This window comes from Centruroides vittatus, unplaced genomic scaffold (genome assembly GCF_030686945.1).
Source record: "Centruroides vittatus isolate TY-2023 unplaced genomic scaffold, ASM3068694v2 contig_290, whole genome shotgun sequence".
NCBI lineage: Eukaryota > Metazoa > Arthropoda > Arachnida > Scorpiones > Buthidae > Centruroides > Centruroides vittatus.
In genome coordinates, this window is record NW_027121846.1 from 629,742 (window position 1) to 655,769 (window position 26,028).

At 33.7% G+C, this 26,028-nt stretch overlaps 1 long non-coding RNA gene and 1 pseudogene across 1 annotated transcript in view; both read left to right on the forward strand.

Moving 5' to 3' along the window:
* LOC136972369 (uncharacterized) overlaps window positions 1–26,028 on the forward strand; it is a 151,079-nt gene that overhangs the window by 52,279 nt on the left and 72,772 nt on the right. The window lies entirely within an intron of this gene.
* On the forward strand, window positions 17,404–19,350 carry LOC136972307 (ATP-dependent RNA helicase DDX19A-like; annotated as a pseudogene).

Consider the following 26,028-nt stretch of genomic DNA (forward strand, 5'->3'; position numbering starts at 1 on the left):
GGACCAATTTTGGCATTTTTACTTAAACTTATTTTAATGTTTTCTATATAGTAAGATCATCTACAATCTATGATATTTCCATATAAATAATTATATTTTAGTTGATTTGTGGCACAGTCTGGCATAGGCCGGATGAGCTGGCGTCGCGGGCCGGATCCGGTCCACGGGCCGTAGTTTCGTTACCCCTGGATTAGACGATTCTTCATATTACGAAATGAGAATCACATTGTTTCTGCTAAATATACGTTCATATTTACATTTCCTAATAAGAATTAACAACTAATAACCATTTAATTGCACAGAAAAAGAGTACAGTACATGATACAAATTTCGGAAGGTATTAAATAAACTGATCTATATCGTAAATGGTTGCGAGAGAGAGAGAGAGAGAGAGAGAGAGTACTGTACATAAGATTCGCGTGGAGATAAATACCTGCAGTTTGAAGGATCGGTTTATAAACCTGATGCAGGAGAGGATTCGGTCTGTCCCTTAGAAAGGTTGACTAAACTAGGAGGTTGGCACGTTAGATGAGTTCTGGATAATGTTCCGAGTCAAAGTCAATCGTATATCCGTTTCGGAAGCACAGAGTTAATTTGCGACGACTTTCGTTATAGAACCAGGTGGCGACTTGTAGAGTCGGGGAGGAATGAGCGGCGGCTGCTTAATTAGGCCTTCAGTTCCGATATTAAGACTGTAGAGTACGGCCGGAAGGTCAAAGGATCACGGGAAAGCGTCGCTTTTCGCCGCCGAGAACGTGCAAACTGACAAGTTCTCAGGTAGTAAAGGATAAACAACAACGTTAGTTGTCAAAATACGTATGGTGAAATCGAAAAAAAATTTTTGTAAAAGTCCGGGTTCTGATATAATTAAGCTTCTTTTCTATAACCTTTAGCTTCCTGTATATTGCTTTAAAAATTCTCGATAAACATACCTTGTATCAATTATAAAGGCACACTGGGCGTTTAAATGCGTTTATTATGTGTAAAAGAAAATCAGCTATCATCAAAATCAAGCAATAGCCTATTATATATATATTTATATTTACTAAAAATACAGATGGCACAAGTCATTAAATGTGAAATAATAATGTGGGTTTAGAATTAAATAGAATTTGTATATAGTCGCTGGACACTAAGCAGATAGGGGGAGAGCGACGGTAATACTGTCATGGCGATTGCTTTTGGTAAAATTCTAGTTGGTTTCATTGGTAAAATATTGGTTTGCAGTAAATTTCAGGTTTCAATCTTTTAATAAACTCATTTTTATTTACAATGTTTATCTGACGAAAAATAAATGGTATCTGTAAGTTACACAAAATTATAACTTCCGTACAGGATAGTATCCTAAACTTGATTTAAAACAGACAAAGCTTTAGAGTATTTAACTCTTCGAAATACAGATATCATGATTTTTGATAGAATAAAAGAATGAGAATTCGAGACATAAGCGCAGAACCCAAAACTAAAAGAGTGGCGAACAGTGCAGTGCTTTACTATGCGAAAAAATTTTATTTGTGCACTAAACTTCAATTATGATAGATTTGAGAATGATGAAGAATCCCACCCTTTTTAAGGTTTCACGAGAGAAAGGAGGAGAAAGCAGGGGTCTATAGATTGCTATAGAATTAAATACAATTTTTACATACTTTGTAAAAACGTACGTATACTGCAGGAAGTCAATGAACAAGATAGTATTTAGCGAATGAAGAAATTTTGCATTTAAAAACAATTTAGAAAAGGGGTAGTCAACATTAATGACACGGACTTCCTCCCTATCATGTAAAAGGAATTTCGACAGAGAAATGCTGAGAGAATGGAAAAAAAAAAGTAATTGTTAGCGATAAGAATCAACGAGAATTAAACTATATCAGTGGCGTGCCGTCATTGGAAGCGGTGGAAGCGCCGCTTCCACTTTCCAATGACCTTCCCTTGTAGTTTCTAAAATATAAATGTTCATATTTTAACGTACTTTGAATTATTAAAATTAATATTTTATTATAACTGCATTATGTAACTTATTACAAATTTCTATACTACATGTGAAAAAAACGATAAGATTGCTATTGTATATTCGAATATCAGTGGCGGAATGGAAACGCTTACGAGACAGCTTCCACGGGGAGAATAACTGAATGGTGTAAAGCAGCCAGAGGGCATTGGCGCATGCGCTTTACAGAGCACCAACCTCAGCTAGTTTAGCTGGTGGAGGCTACACACGTGTAACGCTTCCAACGATTCTATCCCTTAGCCACTGGGTAGGGAGCCATCTGACTAAGTGAATTGTTTAAGATTTAAAAAGTAAAGATTATTCAATGTTATTTTTATGTACGTTTTTTTGCAAAATTATATTTAATTACAGTATAATTAAAAGAAAATTATAATTATATTGACAGATTTTCAGACATAAAATCTTTAGAATTTTTATCACTTTTAGATGTTAATAATTTTAATATTACGAAAAACAATTATAAGCGTGTTTTAATTCTTTAAATTAAGTAAACTTTACGGGAAATTTTTTGATTTATCTAAATTACGTAGCGAATCGCAATATTTATATTCGTGCCCGGACTATATCGACAAGTAACTCTTAGACATAAAACACATTATAATTAATGTCGATCCGAACAAAGACGTACTAAAAGAATTATATGATTTAACATCATTAATATTTACGGTACCATGTACCGGTGGGTCTGCTGAGCGCAGTTTTTCGACCACGAAGCAAATTCATACATTGGCCAGGAACACTCAGTCGGAGGAAGATTGTCGTCGCTAGCGTTGCTTTCGATAGAAAAAGAGCTTTTAAATACGTTGATGGAGTCGCGACCAGCGATTTTTATGATAAAGTAATTAACGACTTTGCGGAAAAAATCGCCGAATAGAATTAGTTTATAAAAAATTTTTAAAAAACAAGTTTTTCGATCATTGTTTGTATCGTATCAATTTGTATTATGTATGTATTATTTATATTTTACAACTAAAATACATAAATTGTTTATTTTTGTCATTTCCAGTATTTGTTTAAAACTTTTATGGAAATGTCATGTACCGGAAAGGTCTGACCCGTTACGAAAGAGGGGAGAAAACGGTTAATTTAGAGAAAAATTTATTAGTTTAAAAAGACATAGGTAAAAGACGTTTGTAGTCGGACACTCATTGTTTATATCAAACTGCCAGGCAGAAACTATAAACCGCGGAAGGAAGTCGTCCTACGATCAGTGGAAGATCGAATTCATCTTATATTTTGGCTTTTCTCCGGCTCCAGGTAAGAGTCTCGTTACGCTTAGTAACCAGAGACCACCACTCGGGAAGCGTGATTGAGGGAGAGTGACCAATCAAATGGACGAAAGAAAGAACGAAGATTGATATAATCTTCGTCAATTCCACCACGCACGTACGAATGGACTCTAGATCATTACTGACGCGCAATTAACTGATTGCCCCTGGAAGTCGGCTTCTTACAAAAACACAGCTTCCCTATCATCAAACGCCACTGGTGGAAGAATACATCAAACAAACATTTTTCCTCGTAGAATGTGTGCTTGAATATGAAGTGTTCTAGACAAACACAGTAATGCCATATCTTCTATCAGACTGCCTCACTGGGGAAAAGTATTGCATTTTTCTGCAAGAGGTCTTGCCACCCATTACTGTGTGGCCGTCAGCCATATCCTGCAGCCATAGCTATTGCTGCAGGATGTTCCATCAAGCATCCAAGAATGCATGTAGTTCCAGCACAATAGAATGCCAGTCCATTTTTGCACTTAAGTGCAGGACTACCTAAACACTACATTTTCTCACAATGGATTGAGCATGGTGGCCCATCACTTGGCCCCACAGTCTCCTGAGTTTTTTGTGGAACACCTCAAGCATGTACGAGCATGTATGATTGAAACTCCTAAGGATTTTGTTGCCAGATTTAGTGTCACTGCTGCAGTGCACTGAAGTGCAGGACTACCTAAAGTAGTGTTACTGCTGCAGCCATGCACGAGATGCCTAGTATTTACTAAAATGTATGGATTCAGTTTCAATGCTGTGAAGCATGTATCATGGTCACTCTTTTCAGTAATTTTTGTAATTATCCATTATGAAAGATTTTTTTTCCATGTTCTGTATTAGCAGTCATTACTGCGTTTGCATCTCTACTATTTGACCATACATTCCATGATGAGAAATATTTGTTTTGGTGTATAGTCTTCTGCCCTTTAATGTTTTTTCCCATTTTTTTTTGAAACACACTGTATTTATAAAATTTGTTTCTATAATTAAATAATGTAAAATGTTTTATTGGTCAATCTTAAAATTTTTATTTTTTTTGTTTCTTATAATTATAATTTTTAATTTTGTATATGTTTGTTTCATTTAAATTTCATGTATTTGGGAGATGACCATTTATTAAAATGAAATTTCACATACATGAAGTCAAAATATATATATATTTAATTTTTTTTGTATATTTAACATAATTTAAAATTTTTATAGTTCGATTTTATGCTACTACTATATATACTGTAATTTCATGCAGATAATGTGCAATAATGTATACTCTGCAGAAAGGTTTTTTTTGTTATTCGATCAATAAATAGCTAGTTATTAGTAAGAAATTACTACTATGCAGAAAATTGCTAGAATGGAAATAAAATCTTCATTTAACATGTGTCTGCAGAGAAGACATTTAAAGTGTGATTCTTATTAGAATGCAGTTTAGCATCTCAAGCATTAGACAATACAGTAGGGTCCTTGATATTATCAGACTCATCACACATGATTTCAGGTTTATGCTATTAGCAATCTGAAAAAAAATATGTTTTATTTTTGTTTATCCTATCCAGTTTTGGTTATTTAACTGTGTACATGGTGATCCTAGCCAAAATGTGTAGAAGGATTAGACTTATGTAGATCTCATTTTAGATTGGACTTTTAAATTGAATGTTTTGTGGTTAGGATTTTCCTAATGTTTATATATAGAATAAGGCTCCTGGTAGGGGGTGAGACTTTACTCTCCTGGCTGAAATGATTGTTCTTACAGAAAGCTGTTTGAAAGGTCTGAAGATATAAGTATTCACTGTTCTTCATGAGCTAGTTTAGTTGGAGGGTAAGATGTTCAGTGAAGCTATTTCCTTTTGTAAGAGATCAATGTCAGGTATGAGAATGCAAAGATCATGCAATCTACGAGAAGATATCATGTTAAGAAAATTGAAGGGATTCTCAGAAAGCAAAATTATTCTAGATACAAAAACCTGGGTAACAGTTTGATTTACTGTGATATCATCTCCCTAAAATGTTTCAAGGAAGCCATCTAGTTTGGAGATATGTATTCACTTCCTTCATATAGTATTAGATAGAAAACATACATTACCAGATGTTGAAACACCCATTACTGAATTGATTTTGCTGAGGTCTATAAAGAATTTTTCTGATGGAAAACTTCCCGAAGAATACATATATGTTCAACTAAGCATAAGAACAGGCTTTTTTGGAACAACATTAAAGTGCATAAAGAGTAATCAAATAAAAATAGTATTATTATACCTAAAGCTATTGGTGGCAACGATACTATTTTATACGTTTTTGTATTGTATTTTGTAAAGTATTGGTGTGCAAAATTCGAAAAACAATCATTTGTTTTTCGAATTTTGTAAGTTTAAAAATATTGGTTATAATTCTACCATTAAAACTGAGTTATAATGGAACTCATTAGAACTCTTTTAATACGTTTTTAACCAGATTTCTGAACAGGGTTGAAAACATTTGTTTTGATTAAACTAGTGCTAGAAAAGTGTGTAAGGTGTAATGTGATTGGTATATTTGTTTCCAGTTTTACTACAAGTGTTTTATACTGTCTCTCCTTTATCATATACCCTATATCTCATTCAATTAGTTATACTCTCTCTGGTTACCTTTGCCTATTTACTTTGCCTAGAATTTTGTTGGAAAAACTACTGCAAAAGTTCATCATCTACATTATAATATCTTATCTTAAGTATCAGTACCTCTTTATAGTTTTTTATCCATAATGTTTGGTTACTTGCTTATGGGATATTACTCTAATAAATAAAGAATATTTAATTGTATTGGTTTTTGAGTTACTATACTCATTCATCGAGCTACAACCTTGTTTTTACCAAATGCATGATTTCATGTTCAACAATGTCAAGAATTTGCAATTTCACCATCTTGGAATATATATCTTGGAACTGACTCATCTTATGTCTGTGTGTGCTGCTTTTTTGATTAAAATGACAGATGCAAAACAAAAGAGGGCCAATGAGAAGCCCTCTCTTTGATGGTGTTATGTGAGATGATTTTAAGATAATTCAAACACTCTGTTTTTCCTATGTTCTTACCTCGGTTAATTTTGTATTCTAGATACATTGACTGATTATATGGTGCAACTCAACATAGATCAATTTTTGGAGTAGGTAAATAACAATCTGTATGGATTTACTCTTTTACTATGACTGGAAAGTAACAGTGCTATACATTTATTGGACTGATACATCAACTACAGAGATGTACACATTTGTAGCAGAGTCGGAGCAGTCGGTGAGCTACAGTCAAAGCTTCAAAACTACAGTCAAAGCTTCAAAACTACAACCAATCAGACTTTGGATATATGAAAAATATTAAATCAATCAAACATAACTTTACTTTATATATATTTATGATTTATTAAAAATTTTCCTTGTACCTTATTTCTTTCATAACCTCTTAAATTTTAAATGGGAACACATATGATTTTAATTTATATATTAAAAAAAACATTATCGACAAATGAGAAAACATAGTATTATTTAGACTTTTCATAAGAATTTATAAACGAAGTAAGATCATAACTGCAAAGTTTAATCAGGTAGATTACAAAAATATTTTTAAAAATTAGAAAAACTTATAACGATTTCTAACACCCGTTCTGATTGGTCCTTACGAATTGGCCACCAACATATAATCGCACTCAATGTGAATGCTTCTACTACTAGTTGGTCTGATTATAGGATCGGTCAGGTTGGACCAGTCGGTCATAGTGTGAAACAGCGCTGAGTCAGCTGCAAAGGACACTGACTTGGACTACGCTCACATCCCTCTCTCACGTAGCAGCCTTACAAATTATATTCGTGACAATGCTGTGCAAAAATGGAATCAACAATGGTTGAGCAGTAAAACTGGTAGAATAACAAGACTTTATTTTTCTAGTGTTGAATGCAGGTTTTCATCACCACTTAGAGATTTGATGTTTGCTACTGCTCCATTACTTACTGAGTATAATATTAGAAGCTACCTGGCAATGTATAACCGGGCAGAAACTGCCTCTTGCTTTTGCTCTACAGAAAACCTAGACACCGTCGACCATATGATCTATCATTGTTCAATTTACGATGAAGATAGACTTATTCTGAAATTAGAAATCTTTACGCTTGGTTTCAGGTGGCCATATCCATTCGATAAGCTTGTTCAGAAGCCACCACTGTTTGATGCTTTTTACAATTATGTTCAAAAAATATGGAAGATAAGACTATTTATAATTTCTAGTTTTACATTTTAGTTTTCACTAAAAGCCGAATACTAATGTTATGTTTACTTTGTATCATGTATTTTGGTTTATGTATTCTTAGTGTTATACACCCATGGGAGTGGTGCACTTATTCTAATTAAAAAAAAAAAGAGAGAGAGAAACCACCATATGGCCTTTCTCCCATGATAAAAAATGTTTACAGAGTGAGTTTGCTAGAGTTGTTATTCTATCACGTCACACCTGATAGTGTTAGTACAACAAGCGTTCTTAATAGAAACCGCCAAATTCGAAACTCCACCACTCAATGAGATCAAAACATAAAAATATGAATATTACGTAAGACGAGATCTATTACCCCCTACCCCGAGTAAGAAATTGTATGAAATCCTTGACTCCACCCACCCCAAAATACTTTATGTAATTTATGGACAGCCCCTTATATGCTCCCTTCTTGAATTAACCACACTCATTTTAAAAGTTTGATACTGGTACTCTTCCAAAGTATATTTTTGGTTTTAACTGAAGCACCAAATTTTAAATGCTAATGTTCATGTGCACTTTTTTCATTGTTTGAAGTATAAACTTAAAACCCTAAAATCTAATCATTTTCAATTTATGAAGTTTAAATTTTGTTACAGGTATCTATATACATTAAATCCATCTGTACAATTTCGAGGAATTCAAGTTTCAGACCAAACTTTGGAGATATCCTTTTCATTAATTTTTTCATGACCACCTTTCATGACCACCTTTGGTGGCAATACAATCGTATATAGTTGAGCGTGGTATTGTGGATGGCGCACAAAAAATACTAATCAGTGAAGGGTTGAAATGAAAAAAACGTCCTTTACACAAAAATTGAGAAGCACTAGTCTATTGTATTTTGCATACTTAAACGTCTTCCAGTCAGAGCTGCTTGCCATCAAGTTGGCCATCAAGTGGTGCACCACGAACTACCATAACCTGAACGTCACACTCCATTCGGACAGTAACTCTGCTATTTCCCTCCTTCGTCGCAAGAACCTCCACCCCATCGCACAAGAAATCCACGAGGCCGTCAAATACACTGATAACTCTATTAGTATTACCTGGGTACAAGCCCACCAGGGCAACACCGGGAACGAGCGGGCAGATGCCCTGGCCAAATCTGCGGCCACTGACGATACCCTACCAATTGACTACAGTAAATTTAACTTACATACCATCAAAAAGCTACTATGGACCGATCTTCACACCCACTGGCAAAACGACTGGGACTTAAATCAAAATATTACATATAAATTTTTTCCGGATATTTCTGCAATATACTCTTATTGATGGATCACACCCAACTTTCAGCTCACGCAATTTCTGACCAACCACGGCCGCTTTCACTCGTACCTTAAGCGTTTCGTCAACCCACAAAACAGTGGCCTCTGCCCTATTTGTAATAAGCAGGATGGCAGCCTCCATTACATTCTAGACTGTGTCATGCTGGAGCCTGAGAGATCACAGTTTCGCATCCTCATCAACCACAAGCATGGCCACTGGCCAAATAATAATCACGAGTTTTTGAGTGACCTGATAAACGATATGGACACCTTCAATCAATTTGTACAACTCATCTACCAATACAACAGGAGGACTAACGTCCCCACTAATAACTCAACTTCTAGGTAATACGTATTTCAGTTTGTATATACTGTACAGCCTCCCTTCCTGCTAATGCTGCTACATTTATTGTTGTATCTACCAGAACTGTGTTTTTTATTCTTTGTATTCTGTTTCCATCATTTATTCATTGTATATTATATGCTCTCCATTGTATATGTACTGTTGCTCAAATATCAACAATTAATTGTTACTTTCATATATGCTTAATTATTCTACAACTGTATTTGCCTATTCTACGGCTATACTGACACGTTTTGTTCCTTTGTAAATGCCATGTATCATAAGTACTATTTCATTGTATTCACTAATTGCCCATTGCTTACTGTATCCACTTCAAAGTCCGTATATTGCCCGCGTTTACTTAATTATGGAAAATTGTCTATTTGCATTCTATTTTCTGTAACCCATGTCCAGTTATGCCTAGCGGTGCTGGACATGCATTTTTTATGCATTAATAAAAATAATTGAATTGAATTGAATTGCATACTTAAACCCAAAACAGTCTTAGTTGCTGCGAGGTGTCATCTATCCTGACGTAGTCATCGCCGAAGCGATGTCGACCCTTCGGTTAAGTGGTGCGGAAGCATAGGGGGGTCTTCGCGCATTGTTACACAAATAATCTTCGAATATTTTATATTTATACAAATAAATCTTACAATTCTTCAGACGTTTACGAGATTTTGTATTTTCATTTGAAATTCCGACATTTTACTTAGAATAAATTTTAGCCTAAATGAAATTTTATATAATTGTAATACCGGACTGCAATTTTTAATCATATTTAAACTTTATTTAATTTAAAATATATGCTCTTAATTTCAGTAGTATATCGTCCCCTGTACATCATACTTTTCCTGTTAACAATCCAGTCATGCCGGCCAATTATCTAACTCCGTTCAGAGATAAATATTTAAATTGATATAACGTGACTTCTGGTCACGTTAGTCTGGTCACGTGACGTCTGGTCACGGAGCCGTAAGTTTGTATACAGCTAATCGGAAATTAAGAAGTACAAATTAAATTCTGTACACTTTGTTTTAAAAGATATTTATTTCTTTTTATTATCAATTATAAATACACAATTATCTTTAACAGAAATGTGTCTTTAACAGATATCTTTATACTTTATATCTTAAATGTGTCTTTAACAGTATCTTTAACAGATATAAATATGTTGTTTGAATTTAAGCAAATTGATTTATTTGTCTTCAGTGTCATTTGTATAACAGTCTGTGGTGTATGATATAACCTTCTAACCATTTGAATTTCATTATTATTAAAACCATAATTCTCCAAGACTCAATGACATAATTCTCCACCACTCAATAAGATTCATTATCATTAAAATCATAATTCAGTGTCATTAACTATTTGTATAACAGTGTGGTGTATGATATAACCTTCTAACCATTTGAATTTCATTATTATTAAAACCATAATTCTCCAAGACTCAATGACATAATTCTCCACCACTCAATAAGATTCATTATCATTAAAATCATAATTCAGTGTCATTAACTATTTGTATAACAGTGTGGTGTATGATATAACCTTCTAACCATTTGAATTTCATTATCATTAAAACCATAATTCTCCAAGACTCAATGACATAATTCTCCACCACTCAATAAGATTCATTATCATTAAAATCATAATTCAGTGTCATTAACTATTTGTATAACAGTGTGGTGTATGATATAACCTTCTAACCATTTGAATTTCATTATCATTAAAACCATAATTCTCCAGTATTTTCCATAAAATCTCTCTATTTACAGTATCAAAAGCCAATTGCCTTGCTCAAGCTTTCAAAACCATCTATTACTGATATTACTGACCCTACATCATTTTCTTTTTCATTTTTTCTACTTTTTTCCATATTTTCCTTTTTCTCCTCTCTAATTTCACTTATTGTTCTGGGTCTGCATTTTACCATTTCAGCAAATAATCTCACTGGACATATCTCTCTCTCATGTTCATCATTTGTCCCTCTGAAGACAAATTGATTTATTCGTCTTCAGAATAAATCCAATTAAAGTTTGAAAACATCCAAAGAATGAAGAGAGAAGCTTTGTTACTTTAGTTTCTTAATTTGGTAAATAAAATTTCAGAATAATTATCATCTTGATTTTCATAATTTATCGTTTAAAATTTCGAGTTAATTAACTGTTGATTCATAAACTCCATAAGGTTAAGTACACGGACACTTGGCAATGTTTATCAAAAAATTTATTTCAGTCGTTACGTACACCTGTGTTTGTGTAGGTTTCGGGCATCATAGGACCCTCTTCAGCCGACTAAAAAATATCAGAAAAGACTTGAGATCGTTAAGGATTTTCTGCGGAAATCTATGCAGTTACATTATCACATAACTGCGGTCTCTGCCGGTTCTTACTCTGGTCTGGTAAGGCTAAAACCAGACACGAATCAGTTACAGTTATATCTATATTATTTGGCGTAAGTGTATACTGTTAAACAGTCGATACATACTGCTATAGACACTATATGTACACATTCTTCTTTCACCACTATCTTACAAGACGTAAAAAATATTTTGAACAAACCATTAGGGTTTTGCAAACCCTACTGGGCAATCAGATGTTTTAGAGGGAATGGGGGAGGGAGAAAGGGAGGGAGAAAAGGAGACAATGGGGGAGGGAGAGAGGGAGGGAGAAAAGGAGGGAATGGGGGAGGAGAGAGGGAGAGAGGAGGAAAAGAGGGAATCGGGGAAGAGGGAATGGGGGAGGGAGGGAGGAGAGAGGGCATTAGAGGTAATGGGAGAAGGAGGGAGGGAGGTAGGGAAAGAAGGAATCGGGGAAGGAGGGAATGGGGAAGGAGGGAATGGGGGAAGGAGAGAAAGCATTAGAAGGAATGGGGGAGGGAGAGAGGGAGAGAGGGCATTAGAGGTAATGGGGGAGGGAGGGAAATAGGGAATGGGGAGGGAGGGAGGGAGAGAGGGCATTAGAGGGAATGGGGAGGAAAAGAGGAGAGAGGGGAGAAAAGGGGAATGGGGGAGGAAAGGAGAGGGGAGAGAAAGGGCATTAGAGAGAATGGGGGAGGGAGAGAGGGCATTCGAATGTTTTAGAGACGTTCCTCTTCGAATGTTTTAAATGTCAAGAGGAACGTCTCTAAAACATTCGAATATAAAGTTCGTGAAACCCTACTGGTTTGTTCAAAATATTTTTTATCTCTTGTAAGGTAGAGATCAAAAAAGAATGTTTACATATTGTTTAATGTTTACAGTTGTAAATAAGCTCTCGCACATGTAAAAATGTTTTATGTGTGTATTATATTTTTTAGTCGGCGGAAGAGGGGCCTACGTGGCCCGAAACGTACACAAATACAGGTGTATGTACCGACTGAAATAAATTTTTTGATTGACATTGCCAAGTGTCCGTGTACCTAAACCTTATGGAGTTTATGAATCAACAAAAATTAACGGCACGGTTTCGAAATACGATAAATTAACTAATTTTAATCAATTAATTCAGTTTTGTCTGAAAAAGTAATGATAAAATTTTATAAGTATTTATTTGCAGAAATTTATTATTTAAATTTGAAAAGTTTAAAAGTTTATTGCTTTTTAAAAGCGATTTAAGAATTATTTTTAATTTTTCGTTATAAATGATTCTATTCGACACGATAAATGTAACCTTAATTAACTTTTCTCACGTGAATGTAGTATAAAACATGAAAATCCTTGACATACCTTCATTATTATCAATTGTTTTACTTGGACGATGACTTGCAACAGGATAATATGTACGATGGAAGTTTTCTAAAAAACTGGATAAAAACATCCATGCAAGTTGTTGTTTTCTACAAACAGTAAATGTTTTCATAAATCAAAAATAATAAAAGCAATTTCAAATAACATGTAAATATATCATCAAATTATACTGTTTAGAGTCTATGTAGAATTTCAAATTATTCAAATTTACAAAATATAAATAATTAAACAATAATGAAATAATTCAAATATAGAATAATCAAGAGTGAAATGTTTTAATAATATTAATGACTTGAAAAGCTGCTGTTTATTCCAATATTTATCAATAACAACTAAATGTCAACAATTACTTTAATTATTAAACATTTCCAAATGTAAATGAAATTACTTTAATGTTTCAATTACCAACAACAACAACATTTAAAATCAGTTTATATGAATATAAATTAAGGAATAAATTTAAAATATTTACTAACCTCTTCATATTCGTCATCACTGAGTGAATTTTCATTGCTATGACTTTCAATTTCTCCGAAATTAATGCTTTTCATCGTCTTTATTACTTTTTCGTCGGTGTTCTGTTTACATTTTACATCTAAAAATAAATTTTATATTTTAAATCTTATTTTTTCTTAATTTAAATTTACAATGCTGTTATTAAATAGAAACGAAATGATTAAAAACATATAATACAGCAGGATATTAATATTTTTCTTCAATTTCCGATAACATTGAATTTCAGAAATATCTTGAAAAATAATATTCCAATAAAGACTAGAATTGTGCAGAGTCATACAGGATTTATTGAATTTCAGATATTAACAAATAAATATAATGTAAAAACACGGAGTTGTAGAAAATGATGAAATGCACTACATAATAATAGTGAGTATATTTGACTAAACAATGTGAAAATAGATACAAACTTAAGATCTTTCCGATACTGAAAGAATCAGAGTAATGAAAAAATATAGTAATTTAAACACAAATATAAAAAACTACTCTAATTTTCAGCATATAATCCACGAGATGTGTTTGAAAGTCAATTTGTATACTATTAATTTTACAAAATTTGGTAAGTTATAACTACTCATTACACAGAAAATTAAAGTAATTTTTGTTTGTGTACAAACACATTTAAAAATGAATTCTATTTCGAAAATATTGAACAAGCATCTAATCAAATAATTCCCGGAACTATAACAATAACTTCTGTCCCCAAATATGTGACGTCAATGCCAGAGATCGAAATCATTTTTCTGAGACAATGGCAAATTTTCTGACTGAAGAATTCGAATATTACTGTTGATGTCAAAATCATACAAGCGTTTATTGTATATTTATGTGCTAACTGCAATTTCGCACTTTTATTCAGAGTATATAAAACACGTGAAATTTTTCAACATTTGTTTTGATGGCTGTCTGTTAAATCTATAGTAAATGTGTAAAAATTCTATAATAGACGATCAATAGTGTGCACATTATCATCATCGTATCAAATGAAAATTATATATTATGTACGAAAATAAATATTTGACAAAATAATGAATTACAATCTAAACGTTAAGATAATACCACTTCTTGTAACTATTCAATTTGGTTGCTGAAATAATGTAAATATTCTTGCCAAGGAGTAATTATTCAATGTTTAATAAATTCATACTGTATATAATGTAAATTAAACTGTGCTTTAACAGTGACAATTATAAAAAACAAAAGATTTTTTTTCATTGAATAGATGTTACCCTTGTCATAGTAAAATCCTGATTTATTTTTTATTTTGAATAATTATGGTAATAATATTAAACAAATACATAAAAAGTAAATGTAAAAATATAAAAGTTAAGCTTTGTAATTTAAAAAAATATGTTAGAATTATTAACGATGTGTTTTACGTGTAATAGCAATTTGTTAACAATTCTGAAATGAAATAACCAACGTTCGTGAAAGAAATAAAATAACGTAAGATGTCATCTATTTGTAATCTTACCTTCTTGAAATTCTTTGACACCAAATGATTTTTTCACATCATCATCATCGTGGGCTGCATCACCATCCTTATCACTTGTTGGTATTTGTTGGTTTGGTAATGTTTCGGAGATATCATTCATGCAATCGTATTTTTCATTTCTGTTATCTGTCGTATTTGTTGTTGATGTTGATAACTTGACGTCGACATTACGTTCATCAATTTCTTCGATTGCATTTGCGTCATTGTTAGAAAATGGATTTTCACTAAATTCGACGTTTGCATCGTTTTCCAATAAATCATTCTCGACGTCATATTCATCTTCTTCCTTAATTACTTCTTTTACCAAACTATATTTTTCTAAATATATGAATGCCCTTTTCAAAGGCCTGTCAAAATAATCTTCACGATCCGTTACTGCAATATGTTCTCGTGAATATTCAAAATTTTGATGGTTTGGTAATGTTTCGGAGATATCATTGATGCAATCGTATTTTTTATTTCCATTATCAATCGAATTTGTTATTGATGTTGATAAATTGACGTCGACATTAATTTCATTAATTTCTTCGATTGCATTTTCACTAAATACGACGTTTGCATCGTTTTCCAACAAATTATCCTCGACGTCATATTCATCTTCTTCCTTAATTACTTCTTTTACCAAACTGTATTTTTCTAAATATATGAATGCCCTTTTCAAAGGCCTGTCAAAATAATCTTCACGATCACATGCTATTATAAGTTCTCGTGAACATTCCAAATCCTGATTTTTCTGTAAAATACAATATCGATATTTGTTTTTATCCTTAATTTAACATAAAACAATAAGAAAATCTAAATTCAAGAGTTTATTATAGATTGATTAATATAAAGAATCTTAAAATGTTTCTCTTTTTCTATCAACTCCCAGAACATTTGTATAATTATAAATAAATAATGTAAAGCTGGTCAAAATAAAAATTTTTACAAGATTCTGAATTATTATAACAATGTTGTACTTGTGAATAATTAATAAATTAGTTTCCATGAATTTAATTATATTTATACTTACAACTGAATTTAATTCTCTGTAATCTGAATCAGCAGATATATGAGTGATTGTACTCTCAATGATTGTGTTTATATTTATTTCCAGTTCGTTAAGTTGTAAAATATTCGTATCTTCATTAAAATCTGCAGCACGGTTTTCATCAATGACAGCTGCAGACGGTTGATTTAAATCAGGTTCATTAATTTGGCTATCAGAAACTGAAGAATAACAAAAAGAAAAAGCATAAAATAATTAGTAAAATTTACTTTCAATTAATATTCATATATGTAGGATTACATTGAGAAATAAAATCATAAAATTAATTTATATTTGCACAAATCTATTCTATGCTCAAAACGTTGTATACAGAAAATTAAAGCAGATTTAAATATCATTAATGACAGTCAGAAATATTGATTTATTCTTCTTTTTATATATATACTGTGGCCTATACGTATAGTTTCTTATTCGTTGCAATTAAAAAGTTTATCTTGAAGACAATCGAAACTAAATTTCTACGCTAATTTTTGAGAATTAATTGTAAATACTAGCAAGTTGTTCTCCCTTTTTAATTGAAATAAATGAAGAGGAAATGTAGTTGCAATTCATATCATAATGTGCTATATAATATTTTCATTGATTATTTTAAACCTTCCGTTAAAAAATTACGATTAATGCAATTTTTAATATACATCCTTCACATACCGATAAATAATTCTTTAATTATGTATATATATAAAACTAATTGATTGACTTACTTAAAAAATTCATTTTTTTAATAAAGAAATTCGCTGTCGAATTATAAATAGCTCCAAAAATAATAGAATTGTTTTCGACAATGGTCAAAATTATACTATTAACATTTATTGTTAGTGACAATAAAAAAAGTTTATAGTTATGCTCAGAACAGCGCGTGCGTTGAGCATTACGCCTGAGCTAAAGAGCACATTCATAATTTTCATGCCCTTCAACTTTATATTGTCTTTTTAAAAATTTACTGACTGACTGTTTCATTCAATACTTAAGGGTATTCTTTGTGTACCTCTAGCTATACTGTACGTGTTACACATCTATTTACATAATTTTAAGATCGTCTTAAATCAGTGGCGTTCTGTCCTTTAGAAAATACATATTGCGCGATTATTTTCATATTTTAACGTACTTTGAATTAATTAAAATTAATATTTTATTATAACCGCATTATGTATCTTATTACAAATTTAAATACTACATGTGATAAAAACGATAAGATTGCTATTGTATATTCGAATAATATCAGTGGCAGAATGGAAGCGCTGTATTGTCCAATACGGGACAGTTTCCACGGCGAAAACGTATGAATCGTGTAGAGCAGCCAGATTATATGCATTTGCGAATGCGCTTTACAACGCATCAACCTTACGCGGTTTAGCTGGTGAATGCTACACACCAAAATATCGTATAAAGCCGGATGCACACATGCGGCTTTGTAAATTGAATTCATTTTATTTCGAATTCAGTAATTAATTCTGTCGCCAACCTACAAGTTAGCAGAACAGACCGGATGTGTTGCAAAGCAAATGACAAAATTCTCTCCGGAAATTGGAATTGTCTCGCGGTGAAAGGAGAAACAAGTAAGTCTTGTTTTAAAATATAATCGTCTTCCTGTCTGACTTACTCACCAATATTCCTGCTTCACAGGTGAGTACTGGGTAACGAGGAGTGACAGAATCGATCTAGAATTGCCACTCGAATGTTTACATTTATGAAGTTTAAGTTTACAAAAGTAATCATAATAATTGCTTATTTTTTGCCTTTAGTGATCAGAGGTGAAAAGATATCGGAGCAAGTTATCATTGGAACCCCCGGAAAAGTTTTGGATTGGAGCAGGAGATTCAAATTGTTCGACCTTAAGAAAATTAAGGTGTTTGTACTGGATGAAGCCGATATCATGATCGCCACCCAAGGCCATCACGATCAATCAATCCGAATTCACAAGTAAGTTAAAGCAGTATCTTGACCTTTTTTAATGAAATCCTGTTTAAAATTAAAAAGAGTCTTCGTCCGGGACATTAGCAAGACATATTTCTATAATTATAATCTATAAAGTTATTTTTAGTTTTTATAATATGTCCTGGGAGTGGTTGATGAGAGAATTAACGGCTTATGTCTTTAACAGTCAACTATCACCCGAGTGCCAGATGATGTTTTCTGCTACTTACACCGAAGAAATTATGGCTTTTGCCAAATTGATTGTACCTAATGCAGTTGTTATACGGCTGAAGAAAGAAGACGAGAGCCTAAACAACATCAAACAGTATTACGTGTTTTGCCGAAATATTGAGGAGAAATTTAATGCAATATCGAATATTTACGGAGTTTTATCCATTGGCCAGGCTATTATATTTTGCCAGGTAAGTTTTATTTATTTATGTATATTTAAACTAGTAATTACGAATTAATTAAAATGATTAATTATGGAAAATTAGACGAAAATTGAGCTCTTATTTAAAATGTGTTTGTAAGAAATTAGTAACATTGTTAATACGCCATTGAATATCATTTATAATTAAGGCAAAAGTTTGCGTAACAAGCAAAAAAATGAGAAAATACTCATTAAATATTTCATTTTTTCTATAATAAAAACTTGAAATATTTTAAATGAATATTGCAGACAAGACGTGCTGCTGCTTGGCTGTCCGAAATGATGAGAAAAGAGGGACACGCAGTTGCCCTTTTATCTGGTGATTTGTCCATCGAGCAACGAATTGCTGTTATCGAGATGTTTAGAGATGCAAAAGTGAAGGTCCTCATTACAACCAACGTTTGTGCGAGAGGTATGCGAGTTCTTATTATTGTTAAATTAATGGAAATTGCATTCACTTCGACATAATAAGATGTAATTTTTTTCCATAGGTATCGATATCGAACATGTTACTTTAGTGGTAAACTTTGATTTTCCCGTCGATCAGAATGATAACGTGGATTGCCAGACCTACCTTCATAGAATTGGGCGTACAGGAAGGTTTGGAAAATCTATAATTGTCATAAACGTGATAGATGGAAAAAGAACAATGAACATATTAGAAAAAATTGAAGATTGCTTCAGTAAGTGAAATGTGATAATTATACTGGTTTTCATGTTTTCTTTAACACGTAAATGTGTGCAGAAAAACAAATATTACAATTGTTATACGGAACACTCAAAGATATTTTTTATTTTTAGACCTTTGTTAAATTAATTTAAACAAATACTATTTAAAATAAGTGTAATGTAGAAAGTGATTGCAAGTACAATTCTTTGGCCGAAACTTTAGCAAATTTCTAGTAAATTTTTGAATTTTTAAGTTTGAACACAAACGAAAATTTCAACGTGACGAATTTTCTGTTTCAGAGCGCAAGATCACCCGATTGGATTCGGAATACGTGGACCAAATCGAAAAACTCGAACAGGATTGAGTCCTAGGATACGACTTGTGCCGTAAAATTTTGCATATTTTGTCAACTTTGTAAAAAGAATAACATTTAAAAAATAGAAATTTCCACGTATGGAATATAGCTGTGTAAAATAGACATGAAGGATAATCCTGAAGCTTTTTATTTAAGTGCATTTTTGTACATTTCGCAAGTTGGCATTTTATACACATAAACACAATTTACGGATTCTTCTGAAATTATATTTCCATGTTTGATGTGACGAAAGCATACAGAGTTTTAATTTGAATGTGATTATCAGTAAACAGATAATCTAAAATAATCAATGTTATTGTTTTAAATACACTTTCCCGTGAGAAGGTCGCCTTACAGATGCTGTATAGTGTTTTTTACTGGAAAAGATTTTTAGTTGTAAATAAAATTATTGACTTTGATGATAATTGTGGCTTAAGTTTTCCTATTTGTTAATTTTCTGATATTTATTTAGTGCAAAACAGAATAAGGCGCAACTTCTACATCTGCATCTAAATCAGTAATGTGGGTAGCAGTTGGAGGTCGTCTTCTTTTCCATTGTTAAAATCTTGATATACCTGGGTATACCGGGTACAAGGTTGGGAAACAGGCGATACAATATAAAGAAAAACAACGGACTTCACACTTTTTCATACAGTGAGGTATTAACAAAACTTTAATTCTGGACCCTACAGGCTTAATTATATACATACAAAATTCTAGATAACATGAACATAAATTTACAAACTATTCTATTACCTCTCTGTGGGGTAACAAAAATTTTATAACACCACAAATCGAAAACTTTAACAAAACAGTCTTACATGTGTCCTTTTGTAGTTAATAAGGAATATCTACCCACTTCATACACGTGTCTTCAGGCAGGCCTTGGATGAAAGCGGATTGCTTCACACATTCAAATGGTCTCCAATCTCTCTTCTTATCGTACACGACGATATCCGACGAGTTCAGTCCAAAGCGTAGCTTACGAGATGAGAAAGGCTATCGCATTTCGATAATGCGCCGGGGACAAAACGGTTTCTCGCGGTGGCCGGCAGGGGCGCTGCTACACCCCTAATGCCTGAGCGTTGCAACGGGTAGCTTTTTAGTTCCTCGTATATATTAATGCTCCCATATGTTTATTCTGATTTATACGAGAGAAAATGTGCAACGGGATTACGTACTAAATGCATTTGCAATCCACTCGTTTATGGAGAATACAAATGAAAGGAAATATTACTCCCTTAAGAAAGTTACTTTATGAAACAATATCGTACCTGTCATCTGATGCTCCCGTTTTTTTATACTTAATCTTTGTAAAGTCTTGTCTACAAGGACTATATTAATTATGTAGTATATAGTCCTTAGTTGCTAGGAGCGTGTTCTGAATCACGTGACGTAACGCAATCGGTGTAAATATACCATGGTTGGAAAGTGAATAGGGGCGTGGTACTTTGTTGTCTGTTTTATTATTGCTGAATTAAAAAAAATATAAGTGAAACAAAAGGCATAGAGTTAATTTATTATAAACAAATGGATTTTTATTTTATATTTATATTTTTTTTTTATAAATTTATAAAAATTTTCAAGTGTCTTACATTTGATTTTAAATAGAAAAAAATCTTATTGCATGATGTAATAATTGATTTCAGTTACATGTCATATCACATAAAAGCTTTGTAGAAAAATAAGAGTAACTATGAATTTCTTCAGTAGTGAAATAATCTAAAAAAATTTCTCATTAATTAAAAATCAATAATTTAAGAAATCATATCTCAGGATTTAGAGTGCATGAAAAAAAAGAATAATTACTAATAAACAATAATTTTATAAATATTTCTGGAAGAGATTTTCACAAATAATTTTATCAGTAGACTTTTAGTAAATTCTCATAACATACCATGTAAGTGCATAAAAGATAAACATGTAGACTATATCATATATATATTCATTAGATGCAGTCTGAGTTAATAAATGTGTAAACTTTTTACTCACATTATAAAGTTTTAAAGCCAATAAAACAATTGGGTAGTTTCTACACTCGCATAACCTTTCTGCTCAGTGGCTTATTATGTAATGTCTTTACTGGCTGGAGTTTCTCGCTCATAGCTTTCCCAAAATTATCAAATAGAGGATTTACATATTTCTCTAAAATAACTCTAACAAAGTCTGATGAGTCACAATTCTTGCAGCAAAGTAAATTTTGAAAATGTGGAATTAATATTCTCACAATATCTTTTCTTATACCTTTCTGTTTTAAACATACATTCTTCAGTGCTTCAAAAACAAAATCAGAAATAATGTCTAAAACTCTCACTAGTTCAAAGCTAGGGTATTTTAAACCACCACGGTCTTGATGAAAAATTAGCCTCAAAACTGGAGAACAGCTTTTCGGTCTTGAAAGTTTTTGCAGACAGTCAAAGCAGCTTGTCGATTCCTCTGCCACTTTCACAATGTATCCTGCAATCATAGCCACTGCTGCATTTTTCATTGTGGGTTGAACACCTGAAGGAAAAAATAAAAATAAAATTCTATAAAATTGAAGACTTCTGTAGGAAACTGAAGTGTACAATACTTTTCACTTAGTTCTAAAGATGTGTCATTTACACAAGCAGATTTCATGTAATTAAAAGATAAAAAATAAACAGTAGCTTCCAAATGTTTATAGTTAAAACAAGGTAAAATAAGAAAAGGAATGGTACTAACCTTGTGGGTTATAAAACCTGGACAGAATTTTCATTACTTTGTCAGGCAATGCAATGTTGTTTTCTGAGCAAGAGCTATAAGCAATTTCTTTTGCTGGCAATGAAATTAGAGCTGTTGTGGTTGACAGTGGTGGTTCTCTTGCTTCCACATTAGCACTAATGGAAGCTTTAATCAAACCTGTTTTAAGTGTTGCTTCTATACCAAATATACTGGATCGTACATCCATCATGTCATTGTAGCCACCTAACTGGCGTACATGGCTGAATAGTGCCTCTATGTCATCACTTGAAAAGTTCCTGGAAAGGACATAATGGAAACCTTCCTGAAGAAGGTGGCGCACACAGAGGACAGTGGACACGGTTGTGAACCGCAGAGCGTGATATGTTTCATCACTAAATCTTTTTTCTTTCTCCAGTGAGGATTGAATTTGTTCAATATAGTGAAGAAAATCGTTTTGGAGCCACTGCAGTCTTTCATCATCTAAGGAATAGAAAGGACACTTGTTTTGATTTCTAGAATAGATGTACTGAGTTTGATTACAAATATCATGAAGTTCAAACCACTTCCTCATGATCTTCATGAAGTTAATCGTTTCCTGTAATCCTGCTTTATGAACCACGTTCTCAGGAGAAATATCAACCATCGTTTCCAGGGCGGCAATCAATTCAATTGAAAAAATTTGAACTGCTCGTAAAACGTTCATTTTTTCAAAGCTGGTTGGAAATAAATGTTTCCTAGTTAAGAATCGAACAGGTTTAATTAGTCCTGGTAATGTCTTCTGGTAGTCATACAAACGTTTGAGATGGTTTGCTGATATTTCATTGTCATTTACACTGAAGGTCTTGGTCAGAAATTGTGACCTCACATTCTTTATTACATGACACTGATCAAATGCCAGGAAGAGTTTACGGGTTTTGTCATTCGGATGGCTGATACATGGCCCGCATTCATCACCACTCAAAAGTTGGAACATCAAAGTGTTAACTGAATAGTTGTCAGTGACCACGCGCTGGACTATAAATCCTTCCTCTTCTACTGCTGTGATAACCTTAAGAGTTAAATTTTTAAGGTCAAATGCAGTTATGTTTGAAGTAAAGTAAAAGGCTACAGGTATCCGATAACGTGTTGTTAGGCCACGGAAAAGGAAGCACAGCAATTTATTTGCTAATTTGTCTTCAAGTCCTATCAGATTCATGTCTATATTTGGTTGGCCTAAAAATACATCCAATTTTCTATCATAAATTAATTTAGGTTTTATAGCCATCTCGTCAATGATAAGGGACCCCAACTTTTCAGAATCGGTCTTTAATCCTTTGAATTCTGCTGCAAGTCGACATTTAATCAGTGAAGTAACACCAATTTCTCCACTGGCATAACCAATGTATCTTTTCAAGGTTGCTGGATGAGGGATATGCAAAATACCAATTTGTCTCAAATACTTGTAGGCCTTGGAGGATTTCCTTTGCAGTAATGCACAAATCTTTACAGTGGTCTCTTCATAGTGCCCCTTTTTCTTACCATAACTGTTAACTTGTTCAATTAAAAAATTAGCTTTTAATGAATGCTTGAATGTAGCTTCAGATACAATTTCCTGAAATTTCTTTTCCAGAGGAGTTTTCCTTAATCTTTCTTTTAATAAACATTTTTGTGCTTCTACAGTTGATTTGAGCTTTGAAATTTGTTTTGTAAGCCTTGAACATTTCCTTTTTAAATTTCTCAGTGTAGTACTTGTTCTTTTACTTAGGAATGAGCAAACAGGAATGTGAACTTGAACACCAATGCTGGCTGTTCTGTTTTCATTTGCATCTTCATCCTTTTCATCACCATCCTCTTCCTGATCAATATTATTTTCCACACTAGTTAAATAACCAGTTGTAGACTGTGTACATCTCTTTTTAGGCAATTTTCTGGGTTCAGGCTTCTTTCTTTTTAATCTTTCTGGATACTCCTCAAAAACTGATGGCACAGAGCCAGGTAGAAGCCTTTTTCGTGTTGTGCTAACACTGTAATTTGTGGGGAGAAAATGTCGACTACAAACTCTAGATCTTTCGGAAGGAATCCAATAACTACCTTTTTTCTCACCCTCCCTTTTTATACTTAAGAGCCACTGTGTTTTCAACTGTGCTTCAGAGGGGAACTCATGGAAAGTAATACCTTTCATACGTCCACTGCTTTTACACAATGGCACGCAGCAATAAACCATGTTGTAAAAAGGATCGAAGTTTCTTTTACAATAAAAGAAATAATGCGGTATAAAAAATAACTATATGCTACGTTATTTCAAATTTTGATTTGACATATATACAGGTATGTCAGTCGAGAAAATAAATTACATTGTAAATTTAAAACATATCTATAAATTTGACAAATAATTAAAATTACAAATTTAGGTAATATACAAGTTTGACAAATCTACAGTTTCAACGAAAATTGACCAAGTTACAGAATGAGTGATCTAGTAAACAAGATCTGTAAAAATAGCAATATTTACAATTAAGATTATATAGTGATTGATATACAAAATAAGCAGATATACAGATGAGACATTTAAATTATTACAATATTAACACAATGATTTGTTTATATTTACAGGTAATCACTAAGAATACAGTAAATAATGGTTAATTTAATCGTGACAGATACACACTTTAGCCAGAGAATACTGCCTTAGCTAGTATACGTCTGTCTCGGAATAGGGGTGTTAAGACGCCACCTAGCGACAAAATTTAGCAACACTAAACGACCCTCTTTTCGAAGCGAAAAGTTGAGAATGCGATAGCCTTTCTCATCTCGTAAGCTACGGTCCGAAGGCCAACAAAAAAGGTGTCGTCTCCTCTTTTCTTCTTTCACAGTTTAATATAGAGATTATAGCCTTTGCGGCTCTTTCTCTGACCAATGAAGGTGTCGTCTCCTTTCCTTTCTTTCCTTTCACTTTTTTTTTTTTATATGGAGTATATCCATATAGCCTTTGCGGCTCTTTCTCTGACCGACGTTGCCAGTTGCTAAGCGAAATGACCAGTAAGGCTAATGTAGCGCTCCAGCGCCGCCACGTGGTGACTAGGAGTGATGGAGGCCAGCAGCCAGTAGATAGGCGTCAGCATGTGCACCAGAGACATGTTTAGGGTCATCGTGTTGCCTAGGTCCTTGCGGGCTAAGGCATATTTGGGACAGTGTAGCCAGTAATGAAGAGTAGTTTCCGCTGCGCCACAATGGGGGCACCCCGGAGAGTCGTGAAGGTTGTCGTGAGTAAAAAAAGGCATTTAGCGGGGCCGTCTTGGTCCGGAGCCGGGCCAAGAGCGTCTCCGTGTGGCGAAACGACGCGCAACTGTAACTCCAGGGGGCGAACGGGCGTAGGTGGTCCCAGCCTTTGTTGCGGAATGCTGCTGACCAGGCATCCGTCAGGGTGGCGATGGTGGTGTCCCGTATGGCCTGGATGAGGTCGCGTGGCGTGAGGGGTTTCCAGATGGATCCACTGAATGTGTCGCAGCGGGCCGCTTTGTCGGCCGCCTCGTTAATTGAAATGTTGGTATGGCCCGGTGTCCAAGCGATGATGATGGGCGCCGTGTGGGCGCAGACGATAGCCGCGAGATCGATGATGATAGGTGGTGAAGAGAATGAGACGTTGGCCATAGCTTGGATGACCGAGCGGCTGTCAGAAAAGATAACAGTGGGTTTGGCAAGCGGGGCGCTGATGTGGATTGCGCGCAGGATGCCCTGGGCTTCTGCCCCGAAGACGCTACAGTAGTTGTGCAGGGACCAGGCCTCTGTTTTGTTGGTGTTTGAAAAGACAACGGCAATGGCGGTCCGCGTACTGGTTTTGGATGCATCTGCGCCTAGACAGAGCCAGCCCGGCCATTTTGCGGCGACTGTCTCCCGGAAGCAGAGGCTCGTGACGACTGATGGGTCGGTGGATGAAGTGGGGTAGTCATATAGACTGATGTGTGGATGAACGCTGGCAGTGCTTGGTGGCACGCAACGCTGGCAATAAATAAGTGACG